General features: G+C 50.6%; 1 long non-coding RNA gene and 1 other non-coding gene across 8 annotated transcripts; both read left to right on the forward strand.

The window, feature by feature from the left end:
- Nucleotides 1–8604: 8604 nt before the first annotated feature.
- Nucleotides 8605–17742, forward strand: LOC127475772 (uncharacterized). 7 transcript variants are annotated; one of them, XR_007906323.1, is made up of 6 exons: nt 8633–8795; nt 12319–14511; nt 15120–15208; nt 16244–16330; nt 17372–17492; nt 17659–17742. It is a non-coding gene; the product is annotated as an uncharacterized LOC127475772 (long non-coding RNA). The 7 variants fall into 7 exon arrangements; XR_007906325.1 differs by lacking the exons at nt 8633–8795; nt 12319–14511 and adding an exon at nt 8605–8626; XR_007906324.1 differs by lacking the exon at nt 12319–14511 and having other exon boundaries at nt 8651–8795.
- On the forward strand, nt 14974–15050 carry LOC127475903 (small nucleolar RNA R38). The gene has a single exon (XR_007906376.1). It is a non-coding gene; the product is annotated as a small nucleolar RNA R38 (small nucleolar RNA).
- Nucleotides 17743–17945: the final 203 nt, after the last annotated feature.

A 17945-nucleotide genomic window follows, 5' to 3' on the forward strand; every position in this document is an offset into this window, starting at 1 on the left:
CAGCAGCAGAAAGTCCTGGAAATCTGCGAGGGAGACCGTTCCCAGCACCCTTCCCTCTGCCCTCGCCCCTGTATACAGTTGGCTGTGGAGGATGCATGGCTGTGTATTGCTCCAACTCAGTGAGATAATGCCTCGGAGTTCGATTCCTTCACAATTAAATTCCTAATCACAGCCAGCCAGTGCACTTTTCCAGCTCTGGCCCTCCTGTCTCAGTTGCACACGTGGCCTCTCTGACAGACCAAGTGGACCAGGGCTGGGGTCACCTCATCGTGACTGGCCTGGCTGCTCCATCCCCTTCACATCAGACCCTGCTGTCTCTCCTCTGCTCCCACTTCTGAAGCATCCTAAAAGCTGTGTGTGGCCTACAACTTTTCCTTTTCTCAAAGAAAGAAAAAAAAAATCCACCAAAAAACTAGAGTAGAAGCAAGGAGAGGAAATTGCTTCAAGTTTCTTAACTATCTCATGGAACAAAAATGCTTCATAAGGCTGTTCAGGGAAAGAGAGGGTCAAATGTCCCTCATTAACACTGATTTACTGAGAAGGCTGGGAAGTGGAAGAGGGAGACAGTCCAGCTGCCTGTCTCAGTGCACAAGGAGCCTGGTCTGGAATCCAGGCTGGGAGGTGAGGGCTGGACCCCCAACAGGAGACCGGGGTGGTGGGATTAGCAGCAGAAGGCACAGAGGGGTGCAGGCTGCTGGGCACCCGTGCTGGGCTGTCAGCATCCCTGAGCAGACCTGACCCTCACTAGCATGGCAGAGAGGCAGGGCAGAGCTCCCTCAGCTCGTGTAGCAGTTTGGAAATTTGGTGGCTTTCTGAAGAAAAAAGCAGAATTTGAGTCCATTCAACCCAATTAAAACTCCAGAGGAAGTGCAGAGAGGCAGGATGTAATTACCCGTGCTGGAATCCCAGTTCGGAACAGGAGGCAGAGCTCTCCGGATCAAATTAATCCCTGGTGTAACTCTGCCGAAGTTACACCGGGGCTATAATTGGCCTGAAACATTTTAACTATCTCATTTAATGTTATTCATGCTCTGCTGGAGATGAGAATGTTTATCCTAAATGAGAGACTCTAATGCTCTGTAGCAATAATAGAGTGTGAGGCTTATGCGGCTTCTCATTTACAAGGATGCTGGGGAGGCCAGATTGTCACAGAAGATGCAGCAGATCTGGATTCCCCAAATCTTTAACCATTTCCATGGCTCCAGTGGTGGCTGCTTGTCCCATTGTCCTTCCTCCAGTGTGCTCACCCTCCCCACGCCCAGGCTACTTTTCCATCTCTTGGAGATGATAGGAGCTTTTATTCCAGACCCAGCCAGAGGCAGGAGTAGGGGGAGATGTAAAGTGGTACAAGAGGGAATGGAAAGCACTGAGAGAGGCCCTCTACGATTAAAGCTTCTACAAATCAGCACAAATGAGATTTTCCAGTAACAGACTTGCCTCCCAGTGATGCTAAAAGACAGGATTTTCATCAATGAAGGCTGGCTCCCTGAGTAATTCCAGGGAAGCTGCCCCCAGGTTGCTGAGGAAGGAGCAGGGTCAGTGCTGCAGGTAGCTCAGCAAGCACAAGGAGCACCCACAGTCCCTGCTGCCAGCTGGACACCCCACGGACAGTGTTTCCAGCTGCCAGCCCTGGGTTATCCACCAGGCTCAGAGGATGATCCCAGGATCATTTGAACTCCCACGCCAGAGGAGATCTGAGCACGTTCCCCGCAGTGATGGGCAGCAAGGCACTGTCACCCTCCAGGAGGAACATCCCCCAGGAAGCAGGACCTGTCTTGTTCCCCTTCCCATGGCAGTGCCATTGGCCAGCCCAAGCACACATCCTGACACTTGGAAAGCAGAGCCTGCAGGTTACATTCCTCCCTGCCCCAGCTGTACTCTGGCTGGTGACACCCTGACAGGGATGGCATTGAGCCCCACACCTCCCCTGCACAGCCTGCATCCCCCCTGAGCCAGCCCTGGCAGGTACTGCTCGCTGTGGGCTCTGCATTGCCAGCACCAGGCGTTTGGAGGATTGTAGTTATCTGCCTCTAAATCACACTTCCAATCCCCAGGCTGTTTTTAAGCCAGACCCCTGGTCTTTCCCTCTGCTCTCCTGCCAGCAGAAACCGCAGGAATGGCAGATTTGTTTGTTCCAAAGCAATTTTTAATGCCCTGTAGCTTAGTAAAGGCTCAAGCATTACAATTCATTCCGTCTCTCTCTGCTCCACAGAGGATATTAGATCCTTCTCTTGATACTTCCTCACTCTTTGTAGATGTTACCCTAGTTTTAATTTTCAGGGCTTCCAGACTGCTTTTAACAATGCTGAGCTTTCAAGTTGCTTCCTTCAAACTTTCTCCAGCCATGCTTTCCCAGAGCATAAATAGCTTTGATTATTCCCAGATGTTTCTGGTTTTTTAACCCCAGAACAGTGTTGTGTAATGGCTTGGAAAGAAGACTGGCAGCAGGCATCCTGGGTTCTCTTTCCTGGTTCACCAAATCACTTCCCGAGCAGAACATCTATGGGATTTAGCTTAAAAAGAGGAATACTATTAGCAGCAGGTTATTTAGCTGTAGAGAACACGACTGGAGGTGGCTGAAATCCTCTTGCTGATAAAGATTACCCTCTGAAGGCATGGCTCATTTTCTTCACTCAGTTTCTCCTCATCCTCTGTGCTGAGACTTCCAAGCAGGATGACACATTGAGCAACAAACCCGCAGGGATGGCTTTGAGCAGGCACCCCTGAGGCTGCCAGGCAGCACTTGATGGAAAAGACATTGCTCACCTCCACGCCAAGCTAGACTCAAGCTGTGGTCATCCCTACCCACCAGCCACCCAGCCAACAGCAGTCCTGCTGGGGCCAAATTTTCCTTGGCCCAGGAGGATGTGTGCACATATCCTGACAGGCCAAAGTGTGGGGAGTGAGGAGTCTTACACAACTGCCTGACCTCCTAAAAAACCTCTACGGCCTTCCTGACTCCGGCAACCCTGCCACTCCCATATTTCAGCCATTGCATTGCTAAATACTCACAAAAAACATCCCCATTCCCACCAGAAGAGAGCCAGGGTGTATCCGATCTGGCAGGAGACCCGATTCTTTTCAACCATCCATAAATCTTCCCAGGATCACCCCAAACTCCCCATATTTCTTAGTGCCTCCACCCACCCTGCTGGATCCTTCCACTTCCCTTTCTCAGCCCAGTGCTCAGCTCTGCAAAGCCCAGGGTTACTGGGGCGGATGTGAATGCATCCCAGAGTGTCTGCCTCCCATGTGGGGAGGACCACACCTAGGCAGGGCAAGGAACAACAAAGAAGGAGGAAAACAAGATGGGAAAAGAAATAAAAGCATCAAGAGAGAATAGTTTTTCAGCAGAGGCACATCCCCATGACAGTGGTGTGGCACCCAGCCTCGCCAGCTTGTACCAGCTGCAGCTGGGAAAGCAGGTGAGATAATCCAGCAGCATTCAGCCCTTGCACAGCCAATCTGACCTGCTGAAGGAGGACCCTGTCCCAAGGAAAACATCCATGCCTCTGCATGGGACACAGGGGACACAGAGTGTCCCAAACACCCAGCTCCAGCACAGCTGGGCACAGTGTGGTGCTGAGCAGATGTGCCTTAGGCCAGCTCTGTGTGAGCTGGTTTGACCAGGGGTGCTCAGGAGAGCAGGGAGGAGGGAGGGGGAGGAGAATCAGCAAGACAAGCTGTGAGTGAAGAGTGTCAGTGCTTGGAAAGCGCAACCAATTTGCTTTTAGTACAGTTCATGCCTCTCCAACAGTGCCTAGAATAACAAATTCCTTCCACCCTCCAAGCCTGAATGCTGGAGGAAGCTGCTGAGAAACTTAATTGATTAGCTGGATGCGTGCACAGAAAAAAATTGCTCAGCATCAAGGAAATCACTGTCTTGACAGTTAATGCAGACACTGGTGGGAGATTAGATAGACCAGCTGCAGCTTTTTATCACACAGCCCCTTCTTTTAGTCTGGGAACAAGGCAAGGTCTGTTTTGATGGGGCGACCCATTTTGCAGCAGCATCGAGGGGCTGGAGCATTGGGGCTGTGCCCACTCTGTGCTCACCCAGGGCACACCCCGCTGGGCAGGGATGGCCCCATCCTCAATCCTGGCACCTTCAGCCAGTGGAGGGCAAGGAGACAAGTTTTGGGTTCCTGCATGTCTCACCCCCACCCTCCAGCCCCAGAGGTTCCTATCAGCCCTGGCAGTCCCTGAGCAGGAGGAAGAGATGCCCTGAGAGCAACTTCAGCATCCAGGGTGCAGTGGACAGAGCTGAGCACATCGGAGATGAGTTTCCAGATGCTTCACAGCATCCTCCCAAAGAAAGCTGTGTCCAGCTTCCCTAGTCCCTGCAGAGCATCTCCCCCCCTCCCAGCCCCTGCCTGGGCTTTCTGCTTTGCTCTCAGCATCTCCAGCTCTGCCCTGCCTGCCACAAGGTCACCACCTGCGACTCTGTCACCGCGCAGGACTGTTTTCCCCATTTGGCACAAGAAAACAGGAAGCCAAGGCCTGCAGGGGCTGTGAACCTGCCTGTCATGTTCTCTGACAGTATCAAAACCTTTTGCTGCTTGTGTTTTTCCCAAACTGTCACTGCTCGTCACACCCCTTGTTTAATCCTCTGATCCCGAAAGCTTTCCTGAGCCTTGTGCAAAACAAGCGGAAAGAGAGCGGTCTGTTCTCCAAAGGGATCAGACACCACCTCAAAAGCAACTAGACTGACAGTGTCAGAGCTCTCCAGAGCAGGCACAGGCAGAGCCAAGTGTGCATGTCTGTGCTCTGTGGCTGCCAGAGGTGGGAGGAAGCAGCCTGCCAACCCCCAGCTTCTGCCTCTCCCTCAAACTGCTCACCTCCTGCTTTTGGCTCAGGGAAGGATGAAAGGGAAATGAAAGGGCTCGGCCCTTCTGTTTGCTCTACGGATCAGAAGTGTTCTCCTGTCCCCCATTTCCCCTATTGCTGCAATTTGCTATTTGACCTGAGCAGCCCAGAGGAGTTTTAGTCAGAGTGCATTCCTAGCACAGCATCAGTTTTCTAGAGCAAAACGGAAACAGCTGCCAAAAAACAAATCTTCCCCTGATGCCTGGCACTTCTCATGGGTGGAACAAAACTTCTTGAAACCCCGGGGGGAAAACCACCAGAGCTCAGCTGCAGCAAACCCCATCCCACTCCAGCCTGTCCCCTCCAGGGATTTTGCAACATGAGAGGGCTCAGACAGAGACTAATGAACATCATGATTGCATCCATACGGCACTGCTTTGAGAGCTTTGAGTGAAAGAAGAGGTAAAGAGAGATCTGATCTTTAGCTGAAGGCAGTGCTGTGGGGAAGAGTGGACTCTGGCTGAACCCTCCAGCGTCCAAGTCCAGCTGTGCCCAGTGTCCTCCTACCTGCCCAGGCCTGTTGTGCCTATTGTAACTGAGGAGGGTAGAGGCAGGTAGATGGTGCTGGTACAGAACACATTAAGTTCACACATGGCTTGCTGTGAAAGAGCTTCTGAGGCTTGTCAGGGCTAAGTGAGGTTTGTTTCCAAGCACTGTGAGAAAGCCTGGTGCTATCAGAGTCAGGCTGGTGAGGAGATGTGTACACAGGGCTGAGCTGGCTCTCGGATTTCAGGTGGTGTGTGTGTCCATGGGATTGCTGCATGCTTGAATAGCAGAGCTGACAGATGTACGTAGCCCCTCTCCTCGTGAAGGTAAACATCTCCTCTGGGTATTAACCAAACGTGGGACTGAGCCTGCAATAGTCTCCCTGCCACGCTCATCAGCTTCTTCACAGATTGCTGTGGTTTGGTAGGGTTTGCATGGCAGGCTGCTTGGGAACAGGGAGATGCTCAGACAGCCAAAATGGAACTGGGAAAAGAGTTTCTGGAGGCTTGGGACTAGCTGAGACATGCAAACAGCATCAGAGCACATGGCTTCTTGGCCTCTCCTGCTGAAGGAGCAACACTTGCTCTGTATTCGCTCACGTCTTGAATGTGATAGATGGAATCAGGTCAGAAATATTGGTAACCCAGTTTCTTGGAGGGCTTATGCCAGCTGACACCTGGTTCTTGATGGTAACCAGATTCCACCCTCAGTCATGGTGCAGAAGGCAGCCTCCAGACAATATCAAGGCAATATGCTTTTTCTTGTTCACCCTGATTGAGACTGAGGTTTATCTTGAAAGCATCCACTGCAGTTCGTGCTCAGCAGTCTCAGTCTCACAGCAATGGGCCTGATGGAGGTTCAGCTTCACCTTCCCCATGATCACTTTAGCAGGATATGCAGGAACAGGCTCAGTCAGCAGCAGTACCAGCCATAACTCACACCATCTCAGTGGTTCACTCAAGTCAGGGCACTGTTCCTCCAACCGTGAGGGTTTTCAGGCATGAAGCATGTAGAGTTCACAGCTAGGACAGATGCAGCACCGATGTGCTAAAGCCTAAGGCAGTGACACCAGGTTAACCCCAGTTAAGATGCATTTAGGTTTTCTGTGAAGGTAACATGAAGTTCACATTGTGACACGCATCACCTCCTCGCTCACCGAGGTCCCGGGAGAGTGCCAGGAATGCTGCAGAGGGGCTGGAGCTACCGACTGCAGGCAAGTCATGACAGTGCTTTAGCTGGGAAGTTGGAGATGGCAGAAAAGCCTGATCCTTGAAAAAACAAGAGCTCCTTTGTGATGCAGCCTTTCAGGCCGGGTTTACACAGCAAGCTGGTCCCAGCAAGCCCAGCCTGCAGCTTCTCTTTCTGTTTTTCGGCCAGCTCAGGCCGTTCTGCTACAACCACACAAGCAAAGTCCATTGTCACAAACACCATCTGCTGAAGAGGAGGAAGGTTTCACACTGTGTCAGTCTCTTTTATCTCAGTGTAGGTTCTGCATAGGATCTGGCTGAAGTTAGAAAAGCAGAGGAGACCCCAGCAACAGCTTTTGCTGGTGCTGTCTGTGGGCAGTTATTGATTTGAGTAGAACAGGACTCCAGAGAGGCAGGACAGCACACAAGCAGCTGGTCCCTCACATCACTCTTCAGGCTTTGGTTGAAAATAGTATCAGAGTTTTCCCCCTCCCTCCCTCCAAACTACACAGAGCCCCAGGCAACAGGAGCAGCCCTGCTCAAGAGCTAACCCTTCCCTGGTTGGGCAGGAGCAGAGCAGGCAGGACTGGGCAGAAATTAGCCCTGACTGGGAACTGGGGAACGGGTGAGACCCCTGGCAAGTTGGTGGGGAGTACAATCCTCTGGTCCCCAGGGACCTGGTTCTCACGTGTTCCTCGTGGATGATCCCTCATTTTCCCAGCCCAAAGTCTCCCTTATGCTGAGCAGGATGCCCCCCCTCACCCATGAGAGCCCAAACAATTGCTGGTTCTCCTCCAGGACTGATGCTCCAGGGTTTGGGATCTGGGACACGGAGCATTAGATCTGGATGGAGGCTGGAGAGCAGCCACCAATCTCCAGCAGCCTGCAATGCCCAGGGCTTCAGATCAGTTCCCTCTCAGCCTGGAGCCAAACCAGGATACAGCTCCAGCTCTTCAACAGCAAAAAGCTGAATTAGTTGAAGTCATGCTGCCAGCTGTGTATTTGAACAGGAATTACATAGGGTTTCTGCTGTGGTAATGCAGCAGGTGCTGGCAGTTGTACTGAGACAGATGAGGAAGGAAAGGCAGCAAGCTGAGAACCGGGAGAGGTGCTCAGGGAAGAGAGGGGCTCCTGATTCCTGCCTTGCTCACGTGTAGGAAAGGTACCCCAGCAGTCAGCCAGCCCACAGAATCTTCCTCCTTTGAGCTCCCTGGCTCCTGCTGAGCTTTGACCATCATGAGACTTAGGTCTGGGAAAGAAAAACATCATTGGGAGCGAGCACTCAGAGCCACTGACTCCTGGCATAGGTGCCCTGGCCATGAACTGGGATGCTACAGCACAAGGCACTGGCCAAACACAGACACCAAGGGTGGTGCCTGTGCCAAAGTGCAGCCTCTTGGAGGAAGATGTTTGGGAAGTGCTTATGAATCTGGAGCCTCCCAAAGCATGCTAGGAGCTAGATCCTCTGGATGAATGAAACCCTGCCAAAAAACAAGATCTGTTTCTGCAAAGCTGAAACAGCAAACTTGTTTGTCTTTCCTCCTTCCCCTCCCAACCACGTTGTTTTAAACATTTACAGAGACCTTTATACTGTTTAAATAATGACTGGGGAGGAAGGGGGTTTGCTTCCAGTTTTTTTGCCAGCTGCTCCAAGTCAGCAGCGCTTCACATGCAACTTCGTGGCAAACCAGGTGCTGTGGTTTGTTGCAGTACCACCCACGCTGTCCTGGTCCCCCCTGCCTCACCTTGCCTGCCCACTTCATCCTCAGTCGTGCCCCCTCCAGCTGCTGGGGGAGGGGGTTACCCTGAGACCTGCTGTCTCAGGGAGCAGTTCCCTCCCCTCTGCAGTGTGTGGGCAAGTGGAACCCCTGGTTTGGTACATAAAGGAGTGCACGTCCAGCTCTCACCACACAGCCCCCCAAGCCCCCAGCAGCACTCCCCAGGTCGCAGAGCTCGCTCGCTGGTGCACACGGCGTGGTTTTCTCCCCCTGGCACCGGGAGGGAGGGGAGCTGGAGGAGGATGCCGGAGCAGCTGAGTTCTCCCATCCCTGAGCACAAGCGCTACGGAGGATTAGCCATCTCCCGCGGTGCGTGTTCTCCCGCCCACCTCCCTCGGCAGCGAGGAGATGACAGCTGAGGGAAGAGATGAGAGCACTCGAGACGTGCAGGGGGGAGATGGCTGGAGACAGACCGACCTTTCTGCAGCAGCAGCGCAGCAGGACGTGTGTTGGTAGTTCGATCAGAAGGGAAAGGCACGTGAGTCTTTCCCCTGCAGGCAGGTCTCCAGGAATCTGGGGGGTTTGCGCTGGGCTTGATTGAGTTTTATTTGCAACCTGTGGGGAAAAGAGAGTGAGGAAGGCTGTCAAGGAAAGCTGGAGGCTTTCTGCAGGATGTTTGGACTGAGGGAAAGGACAGAGAAGTGAGTACGAGCCATGCTGTGGAAGCAGGATGTGGGATAGAGAAAATGTTTATACAGTCAAGCACAGGGTAATCCATGGGAGGCTTTAGAGACCATAAAAGCCATCTGCAAGTGGATAGATCACATTCTAGAGGAAAACAGTGGTTTAAAACAACACTATGCTCACTCTTTGATCTGTTCTGAAGACATCACACCTGTGAGCCTGAAGAGAAGGGGAGGATAAGTAGAACCATAAGTTCTGCCTGCACAGTGAGAGAGTGGGGAGGAATTCTCCATTTATGGTCTCTTCCTGTACAAGAACTTGGGGCCACCAAGCAAAACAAGCAGGAGCCAGACACCGAACAAACGAAAGAAAGGAAGCTGGTCCCTCTCTTCTCCACAGGAGGGAATGACTGTTACAGGTTCAAAAGGGGACTGGGCAAGTTCATGGAAAAGAAAGTTACTGAAATCTCCATTCCAGAGAAAACCCATTAGCAGAGTGAGTGAAATGACCTCTGGCTCTCAAGTGTCACACCCCTCAAATGGTTGGTGGCAGGGAAGTTTCTGGGAGATGTACCATATGTAATAATGCTGCTCCTTCATTCCCTAGGCATTCATTTTGGACATCTCTTGGAAAAAATTACATTAGTCTTGGTGGCCCTTGATCTGATGCCCTGCAGCAGGGCTCCTTCAAGCAGATGTCACTGGGAGACTGTCCTCAACAAAGATAGCAGAAGGAATAACCAGTGGCCTTTAACCAGCTGCCCTCTGTCACTTTGTGAGGCCTCAGTTTACCACTTCAGATTTGGTCAAATTAGGCACTTGGCCTGCTTTCCCTCCACAAGGGCAAGAAAAATGCCCTGAAAGGTCCTGAAATAACGTGACCTTCCATCATTTAAACATGTTCTTTCTCATTAAGCAACGAAAGCAGCAGAGATGCTGTTCTCAAAAGCACCTCGAAACAATTATCCCCTTCCTCTGGAATAAACGATGGGAAGCAAGGGGTGAGCTGGAGATATGGCATTTGCAGTTCTCCATTTTCCATCTGCAGGAGGAGGAAATGTTGATTTGCATTGTGCTCCCGACACAACTGCTTGACCTCAGTGCAGTTTATGCTAATTACTTGCAAGAATATGCTTGTTTGCTCCGTGCCTGCCCAGCATATTTCTTGTATCTGAGCCTGATAGATGAAATATTGCTTACAAGACAGTGCAGGCTGGGTTGGCTGAACCAAGTGCTGGGTGGCCAAGTAATCCAAGCAAACAGAAACACTGTTTGTGATAAAAGAGGACCTGAGAAGTTTCTCATTAATATTGCCCAGATATTTTTATACCAGCTCACTCCCTTTCTGCTTACCATGCTGTAATCTCTCAGGCTGACACAGAAAATAGAGAGGATCCATCTCTTTGCCCAAAGCAAGGACAACTCTCCTTTCTGTGCTCATCTAACTTGGCCTAAAAGGAAATCTTTTTCCTGTCTCACTAGCTTTGCAGTGTTAAGGTTTTCCTTTTAGTTTTGAGGGCATTTTTGTAGCTGTACACACCTTCTATCTCCAGGTATGCTCTGAGGGTATATATTTTAGTTAAACATTCTCGTCCATGAAGAAACTGGATTCCTGCTGCTACTATTGCACCAGTGCATCTGTCTGGCCCCAGGATTTATCTGTGCACTCCCTGCCGCTGGAACATTTTGTGGTGGGCTCTCTGTTCCAATGGGCTCCTTCAAGGAACGGAGCTGGGAAAGCATTCTGGCTCACTCACACAAAGATGGTCACTTTGCCCAGCTGGGACACAGACCTGAAGGTGTCAAGTCATTGATCAACTTGACTCCATTCCCAACATGGTCTCCTCAAGCTGCTTCCTGTGTTGCAGTTGAAGACAGTAGCCTAGGACTGCTTTTTGTTGCACTGTACCCAAAATTCAGTTGAGAAAAAGGGGCAGAAGCAGGAGCAAGAGTTGAGTGGCTGAAGCTGCCATTTCTTTTGCATTACTGGGAGAAGGGGCAATCTTTTCTCTGCCTGCAGAATCCATGTCTTAGCCCTGCCTGTAGATCCTACCATGCTCCCAGAAAAGCCATCCCTTCGTTGCACAGATATTCTGTAAGGAAAAAGCTCTTTATTATTCAGTGCACAGGCTTTCAGATAGGCCCCAGTTACAGCAGAGCATTCCTGAGTCTGCTAAATTTCTACATAAGCATGCAAGACATGCTGAGGAGGAATGGGTTTAGGTTTAAACGTGTATTTAACATTAAATGAAGGCTTAAGAGCTTTGCTGCCGGGAGCAGGGAAGGATGTTTTGTTTGCAGTGTGCCTTGTCCTGTGTGGGAAGATGTTGCTTGTCTGCTGCTGAGGCTCCAAAGAGCCTGTCTGCCATTTCTTGGGACTGATTTGAAGCAGCAGACACCAGGATCTGAGACCTCGTGGCTGGCTTTTCTTAACAGTGCAGATCTTTTCTCTCAGAAGTCTGGTACCTGAAATACCAGCAAGGAATCTCCAGCCTTAGCCCAAGGGACTGTTCTTTGTGCACTGCTGTGCACCCACCATTTCTAACAGAGACAAACATCAGTGCAGCTGCCCCCTGCACCAGCCAGATGCAGTTGGTAATGGGGGAACTGGCTTTGTAATGGGATCAAATACCCTGTCTGCTTCCCCCCAGCCATGTGTCAAAGATAACCACAGCAGGGCACCCCTGAAAGCACAGATGGGTGGGACCTGGACAGGCAGAGGGGGAGATCAAGAGGAAATCAAACTGGTGTCAGTAAGCATGAAGAGTTTCTAAACCCTTGAGGGATTTACAGGCAACTAAGAAGGGAAATGGGTGGAAAACTGAAAGAAGATCTTGTCCTTCAATTCGAGCATGGGATCAAAGCCCAGCTGAAGTTGGAGCAGTTCTGTCATTGATTTCCATTTTTCTTTCCGTCCTTCCTTCCCCTATCATGTATTCTGCCCATTCTCCTATTATCTACTCTAGGGGTAACCAAACACCTCAGAGCAAAGCCCAGACTTCTTTAGAGAGGGTAATGCTGTAGCTTTGAAGGACAGATACTGAAGCACCTTGAGAAATCAGAAAGATGGGGCTTAACGTCTCATATGATTTGCTGGAGGAAGCAATGCCCCCCTCATCCTCTGTGGGGAAGTTGAGAGCAGCCCCCAAAAGCTCACATGTAGATCTCCATGCCCTTTTCACAGCTTTCCTTGCTTGCTCAACCTTTCAAAGACTGGAATAACAAAATCCCATAACTGATGGAGATTGGCCACAGGAAATCTATCTAAATTATGTCCAAATTGCCCTTGGGAGCAGCATTGCAGCTGCCTGAGGAAGGAGAATATGTTCAAACAGAACTGTCCAGACCAGACTAAACTTCCTTCACATCTCTAGGGAGGTTCACAGACCCTCAGAAGAACCACCATGGCCCACTGACCTCGGGGAGGCTCTGCCTTGTCCTGCAGCTCCCGCTGGTGAAGATTCCATGCCGGAGATCTGTGGGACATGATCGCCCTCTAAAGGGAAAAGCTGAGAAAACGTGATTAATTCCCACACGGGCGAAGCTGCAGAGAATTAGAAGAGCATTGGCATGGGCAAGGCAATGACGGTCTCTCTTCATCCAGAGTCTTTGTTCCGACTCCAACATATCCTTGGAAACATTATCCGTGCGCTACAGCCATGAATAATTGCAGCCAATCAACTCCTCACTTAGCTCATGCCGTTCTCCTGAGCTTTTAATTGTTGAGTCCATTAGTTACTTGGTACCTGGCAGAGCTTATCCATTTATAGGCACACACAGACTGTGGGCTGAGCAGCTTTCACCCGAAAATCAAGACGGTGGCAAATCCCTCAGCGCATCCAAGTCTACGTCTTCTCTCCCGGGATCTGAACTCTGCACAAGGGGGGATTTTAGTTGTTTTGTTTTTAAAAACTTACGTCCCTTGGGGACTTAAATGGCTAATTCTAGTTGTGATGGGTCATATTTGCTTATTTGGGAAGCTAAAAGCAGCCAGGCAGATTGCCAGCCCCATCTTCACAGAGCAAAGGCCGCTGCAACAAGGGCTGTGTTAATTATTGCTGTTCTCTATCATCATCTGCCTTCCTACCAGGCCAAACACTCGTGCCACAGGCTCCTGTGGGGCAGGAAGGCACGGAATCTCTTTTGTCCTCAAGCCAGAGCATAGGACTCACCAAAAGCTGCTTCCCCCAGGTCCTGCCCATCCGACCAGGGCAGCCTGTGAGGCTTTCTGCAGCTATCAGAGGGCACAGAGGGCTGGGGAACACCTCACAGTCAGCTGCTTAATTTGGAAGCAGCTTATTTTTAGCACCACCTTGGTATCTGTTTACAGCCTTCTTGGACCACTTAAAAAAAAAAGTTCCTTTTGCAGCCCGTTGACTTTTTAAGAGAGATTTAAGAAACAACATGGGCCATTCTGGAGAGTAAAGGACTTGTGAGTTGGGTTAAATCTGTGCTCTGGAATAAATTAAAAAAAAAAAAAAAATCAGGTTCTAAAATAGAAGCAAGGCCAGGAGGATCCAGGCACTAAAAATAAACTTGAAGTCACGCTGTCTTTTCCTGGGAACTCATTTGCCTTGCCTGGAGAAGGGGCTCCCAGAGCAGGCAGCAGCATGGAACCATCTCTGTGAGGGTGGGGAGGTCCTGCCACAGGTTGTCCAGAGAAGCTGTGGCTGCCCCATTCCTGGAAGTGTCCAAGGCCAGGTCGGATGGAGATTGGAGCAACCTGGGCTAGTGGAAGGTGTCCCTGCCCGTGGCAGGGGCGATGGATCTTTGAGGTCCCTTCTAACCCAAACCACTCTCTGATTCTGTGATCTCCCTGCTGTCAGAGGGGATCCAGGAGCAGAGAGACAACCCCTCAGCTCTCAGACATTTCAGAGGTGACTCTGGGCTTGTCACCTGTACTCAGATTTTGCTGCTTTCAGACTCCAGTTTGACTGCTTTCCATTCCCAATCACTGGAGCTTTTCTCCACAAGGGTGGATGTACCTCTGTGGCAAGAAAGTGATATTGGCAGTTCTTATTTTTCCTCCCCTTGGTTCTGTTCACACTGTGTTATTGTTCATATCTAATGTAAATAGGATCATATATAGTTTCACATGGAAGTTATAATTTCATTTATAGTTTCATATGTAAGCCAGACAGGATCCTGTGGATTTCATGACAGGTTTTCACAGAGAAGGACAATCATAGAACATCCTGGAAGCGTCGCTTATTCAAAGCACGGCACATACGTTTAGTAACTAATCTCTGACTAATCCCCGATCTCTGGCTAATTAGCCCCTTCCTCCACGAGCTAATGCTTGTTCAGCCTTTTGAAGCATTTAGCGTGCTAAGCACAATCACGCACATCTCCTTAGCGTGCCGGGGACGTGAAGAATTAATAAATAATTAATAAATGCCGTTAAGGAGCGGGATGGGGGGAGTCAATGGATCTCGGGGGAGCGGGACTACATTTCCCATCAGCCCTCGCGCCCCGAGAGGGGGAGCTGGACTACACCTCCCATGAGCCCCCGCGCGCGGCCCCGCCCTCCCCGCGGCGCACGGGAACAGCATGGCGGCACAGCTGTGTGCGGTGAGCGGGACCGGCCGCCATCCGGCGCCATCCGCGGGCACGGCGGCCCCGAAGGGCGCGGGGACGGCGGGAGGGTGTGCGGGGGACTCCCGTGCACCACCGGGACCGCTTGTAGGGCTGCTGCGAGGCCTTGATGGCTGCGGGGGGGGTGCGTAATGGTGCCCCCCACCCCGGGCGTGGTGGATGGAGGGAGCAAGGCCGGGCGCGCTGCGGGATCCTCAGCTCGCGGGGTTTGGCTCCGCTTGTACCGGCTCTTCCCCACAGCGCCTGTGGGAGGGTATTTTATAGCCAGCGGGTGTAGCTCAGCCTGAGCGCTGGCGCCGGGGGTGTCCGAGCTCCCCGGAGCGGTGGGTCAGGGCGGCCACGCGTGCCCGCGGGCGTCGGTGCTGCCCCGGCCGAGGAGCCACGAGGGCAAGAACAGGCCCGAGGTTTTGAGGCCCCGCGGTTTGTCTGTTCTGGGAGCTGAGCTAGTGATGATAAAGGTTATCCCTGTCTGAAACTGATCTTTTCCTCTGTGGAAGTATCACTCTGAGGCTCGGCGTTAAAGACGCAAAGGTAAAGGAATGGTTTGCTACATGAACTAACTCTGTCCTGTTCCTCCCTTTCAGAGCCTGGCACGATGTCAGGAAAGGATTAAAACACTCATCTGGCTGGGGACCTGATTTATCTACTGGACTGACAGCACAGCTGCACAATGGTGAGAAACATCAGCATTTCTCTTGCCATAGTCTTAATTTTCTACTCCTTTTGCGAGACTACGGAAATAAGACTCATTTTTCAGTGTCAGATGATATCCTTGTGTCTCTGGGGCTCCTGGGAGGGGATATCAAAGCCCAGTGGCTTGATTAATGTAATTAAGCCAGTCGAGGCTGTAGCTTTGTTGCAGCTGCCACTCGAGTGTGCTGCCCTTTGCTGCCATGGAGCATAAGCTGAAAGGCAGCACGGAATGAATGGGAATTTTACTGGTGTTGGTGCCCAGCAGAGCACCTGCTTGTCATCGTGATCAAAGATGAGCCAGAGCAGAAGGGATTAGAGGTAGGAGGGATTGGATGTCAGCCCATTATGGAGACACTTGACACAGCTCATCTCATAACTGTGTCTGTCACAGAAATAGACAGCAGTGAAAGAATAATTGCTCTGTTTGCCTTCCTGGAGGTGCCCTGGGAGAGTTTCAGGCTTGCATCAGGTTGCTGGGGGCGGGGATGTGCCCCAAAGGGTCATCCTAGAAAGGACACAATCTGAAGAATCCTTCCCCTGAGGGGATGTGTCTGTCTTAGGTCTGGTGAATGCATTTCTCAGGGTAAACTCACAGATTACATGCTGGATGGATGGATTATTCTTGTGTGCAAGGAGGGGGTTGGATTAAGATGTTTGTGGAGGAGGATGTCAGCTTGAAACAGCTTAAAAGGGTCCAAACTACCAATGTCTGAGAGCTGGTGGTTTTCTTTTCCTAAGCAGGGATTTAAATAACATCCACCTCCCAGACTTTCTTGTCTGCAAGTGAGACAGCCTACTGGCAATCATGCTCCTCTGTGTCTGAGGGACAGGATTCTGCTGTGCTGAGTTTGTGAGGCAAAAATTACTGTCTCTGAGTGGAGAATTTCTGTCTCTAATTCTTGCTCAGTGACCCAGGGCTGGGTTTTTTTTCGGAAGGGGTGGAAAGGAAATGAGTGGAGGACAGACTTTATTTAAAGTACTTTTGTTGACAGTTCTCACTGTAACTTGTATTTAGGAGGAAATGGTCCTGCAGAGTCCTGGGGCTGCTGTTGCCCAAACACAGCTTTGGCAAGAGGGCAGCTGCTAAGCTGGGCTTAAGCTGGTAAGAGAATTTTTCAGTATTGTGTGTTGCTTGTTTTAAATTCATTAATTATATGCCAGATGTGTAGGCAGCATGACTCATGTGCTGATCAGAGTACCTAATCTTTGGAGGCTTTACCAGGAGCAGTACCAGGAAGAGCACTGGCCATCAGCACGGTGGCACCTGGGTGTCTGTGCTGTGCGTGGCTCTGTGGGACTTGAGGGGGTCGTGTAGCCAAGGGCAAGGAGAGAAGCTGAGCCTGTGATGTGCTGTTATCCCTGTCTGACACTGCTGTGAGGAAAAAACTCCACTGAGGCTCATGTGCTTCTTCCCTTGGTGGGGTCTCCTTGCAAAGACTCCACGGACACAAGTGGCACTGGTGGGGCACTGTGCCCTGTCCTCCCACCCTGTGACAAGTGGCACCAGCACAAGTGCTGTCCCAGACCCAGCTCCCCACAGCCCAGGCATGGCTCTGGAGCTGAGCATGAGCTGCTGTTGTCATAGCACAGTTTAGAGCTGCAAAGAGCTTTTAAGTTCCTTTTAAGCAAACAGTGGCAGGTTGAAGGGCAAATAATAGATGCATTTTTTATCTTTGCTTGATGTACAGTCATTGAATACACAGGCTGTAACAGCACTTTGTCTCCAGGCAGCTGACAGCTGCATTCTGCTAAATGGTTTTACGCTTTATTTAACAGAATTCCTTTGCTGCAGAAGGTCAATAACAATTTCCGACGGGCTGAGCCGGCAAAGTTGATGACAGGGATTGTCTTAAGAAATCAAGGTTGATGTGTGAAAGGGGAGGGAAGGAATGGCCCCACAAACCACCAGTCACACTGGGTGCTCTGGCAATACAGCTGTGTTCCAAGCAGGATCAGCCACTGGGAAAAGCATGTGGGGCTTTTGGTTTCCAAGGAGTAAGGGGGGAAAAGGTGAAGAGGCAGCCTTATGATAAATGGGAAGATTAAAAGCTACTCAGTGCTTTGAGATTAGAGGGGCAGGAATTGTTTCAGAGCAGACTTCTTTAAGGAAACATTTACAGCCTTGCTCTGTGGTGTCTTCCAGCTCTAGAAGCAACAGAATAAAGATTGTTTTGGACTGAGTGTCACAGATGGCCACTGATAAGTGACTTGTGTAACCACAGGCTCCTCCTCGCTGCTCAGGGGTTGCTGCAACCACACCATAGGTAAGTTACCACTAAAGCCAAAGAGGATTTGGGTGCTGGTGCCTTTGGCTTGGGTGGGAGCAAGTTGTTCTCTCCTGAGATGTGTACTCTAGATTAAATAGTGCAAATCAGGAACTTCACAGCTGATGGTTGCTTTGTTTTGACACTGTCTTTTTTTTCCTGCTAGGATCTGACCTACAGGTGGCTGGATGAAAAAGTGATTCCCTGGTTTCTTCTGTTCCAGAATAAAATAAATTTAAATTATGGGAAACCTTGTGAGTGGAAGTTGGTTTTTGTTTAGTTATTTTTGTAAAGGTTGGACCCAATGCTCTTAAGAGGTCTTTTCCAACCTTAGCGATTCTGTGATTCTAGTTGGACAGAAATGGTTTTGTGCAGGTAGAAAGGATTTTAGATTGAAACATTTCCTGAAATTCAAGCAGTTGTGAGCTTACCCTTCCTAGCAAACCTGATACC

Source organism: Manacus candei, unplaced genomic scaffold (genome assembly GCF_025592945.1).
Source record: "Manacus candei isolate 608988 ecotype Guabito, Panama unplaced genomic scaffold, ASM2559294v1 h1tg000047l, whole genome shotgun sequence".
In the NCBI taxonomy this organism is placed as follows: domain Eukaryota; kingdom Metazoa; phylum Chordata; class Aves; order Passeriformes; family Pipridae; genus Manacus; species Manacus candei.